Source organism: Coregonus clupeaformis, chromosome 23 (assembly GCF_020615455.1).
Source record: "Coregonus clupeaformis isolate EN_2021a chromosome 23, ASM2061545v1, whole genome shotgun sequence".
NCBI lineage: Eukaryota > Metazoa > Chordata > Actinopteri > Salmoniformes > Salmonidae > Coregonus > Coregonus clupeaformis.
Genome location: NC_059214.1, coordinates 3558631 through 3561019, shown reverse-complemented (window position 1 = coordinate 3561019; position 2389 = coordinate 3558631). Strand labels below are relative to the sequence as shown.

Genomic DNA, 2389 nt, shown 5'->3' with positions numbered 1-2389 from the left:
ACTGGCTTTCATTCTGAGATGAACCTGACCAACACAGAAAACATATCAGTACAGTAAAGTACAGGAGCTAGCACCTTTAACAGCGACCACATGACACCATTTACTTTGATCATGGGGAGGGAGAGCCCATACAAGCACCATTTAACAAAAACATGCACAATTATATTGTTAATAAATATAAGGAAGTTGTCTCAGACTAAATAATACAAGAGTACACCATACTGGGCTGGCAACACATGGTATTCCCAAGCGGTCTCCCATTCAAGTACTACCCAGGCCCGACCCTGCTTAGCTTGCGAGATCGGGCGTATTCAAGCTAGTATGGCCCTAAGCGGAGAAATGTGATTTGGGCAGACTATAGAAAGTTGATGAGCCTCGGCGATATAGACCCAATCAATTCCCAACGACAGAAAGCAAAGCAGGCCAAGTTATGCTTCTACATCTGTCAGATGCTGGACATTCCAACTTTACGCAAACTTTTCAAGTTTATGTGATCCTCCAAAAGTAATTCAATCAATTTCCTCTTCATTTTAACAAAATGAACTAACCACAGCGTCATATAATTGTGTAATTTATTAATGTTACAATGAGCAGTAATCTATAACTGTTTATACTTTATTATCTAGCAAATAAAACACCTCAATCCATTCTGTCTGAGGACACAAGACAATCCATTCACAAGTAGGCCTATACATTATCACATGGGTATATGTTTTGAAATTGTTAGATATTACTGCACTGTCGGAGCTAGAAGCACAAGCATTTCGCTACACCCGCAATAACATCTGCTAAACACGTGTATGTGACAAATACAATTTGATTTGATTTGAACATGATAGGAATAAGTACCAGTGCTACAATAACAGACCACAAGCATCAGGGGTATTCAAAATAGAAAATGAATCTACAGTAGTAACATTAGCTAGGCCTCGTTCACTTTGAAATAGATGCTTAACCATTCATCCTATGATGATAGCTAAAGTAAAGGGAAAATACATGCTTACAAATCTCATTCTCAACACTAAACTCAACACATCTCAGAATCAAAACTGGGCCCATAACAGAGTGACAGATTATTTCAAACCAACATTATTTGAACAACAAGACCAGTGGAGAAAATGAATGCAGTCACCCACTACCACAATTTATGCAGTCGCAGTTTCCACATTTTGAGGATAGCTGAGCCTTGCCCTGGGTGAACCGCCTTCCTGATCACAGTTTCTCCTTTGCCAAGTAAGTATGAGATGACTTACACGTCCGTGGACGGGCAGTGATTCCAGTGCAAACATTTTCGGCCAACAGTTACCACTCTGCCTCCTGATAATAACGCATCATGTTGACCAGGGTTTAATGACGTTTATGAACGCAGTTTGGGACAAGAGCGAGGGAAAAGCGATTAATTTGATTTGACTACATTATATCGCTGTCCGACTATTGTCCCATCATGCAATACGGTAGAAATTCCTTATACATCGCCTTTTTAAATGTCTGATACAACACAATAGGCGATGTACCTAAATGCTGAAATGACGTTCGTGCACACAGCCAAACAAATGACAACAACTATTTTCGTTTCCTTGTGTTCTGCGCTCAGTAAAACATGTTGCAATTACACCATCGACCACATGGTGGCATACGACCCCCAGATATGGGGGAGAGACAAAGTATACTAGCTACATCATCCACAACAAGACAGAGTAGTAGGCTAGGCTACAGTAATAGTGGGAGAAACGTTTTTCTTAGCAGTAAGCGGTACACGTATTTATGCATAAGCCATGCACATACTGAAATCACAATCAAAATAGCCTGACTGTGATATGTGGTTCTTTGGACCTACCTTAGCTCAATATAGGCTACAACCCATTGTCTTTCATACATACTGAGTATCTTAGCATGTAAAAAGTTACATAGGCCGATATTTTTGTCCAATGTCATTGCAAAGAGCTATGCATCCAGTTGTGAGTAGATCCATGAGAATCACCTTTATTCGTCAAGTACAATCACATATACCGGAATTTGATTTGGTGAAATGGTGCTGCCACAGTAAACAGAATCAACAAACAGAATATAGACGATAAACATTATACAGACAGAATATATCAACAAAGAATTTCTGAATCCACATACACTAGGCAGCAAATAGCAACAACAAAAACGCACAACCTTTAATATCTGTTTGTTTTTACTTTCAACAGGGTTATTTCCTGGAGTATGGAGTGCACCTTTCCTGAAAGTACTGAATTTGTGAAAATAACAGGCAAATCCAATTACTTCTGACAAATAGGCCTAGATGAATCAACCTTCTGTCAACAGTTCGCTATATATTAGATCCAAGATGGAGTAGCAGTGCGGTTGTGTATTTTGTAGTGTGCTCGTGTAAATAGCCTGT

General features: G+C 39.4%; 1 pseudogene; it reads right to left on the bottom strand.

Moving 5' to 3' along the window:
- Positions 1–1109: 1109 nt before the first annotated feature.
- On the bottom strand, positions 1110–1241 carry LOC121537175 (annotated as a pseudogene).
- Positions 1242–2389: the final 1148 nt, after the last annotated feature.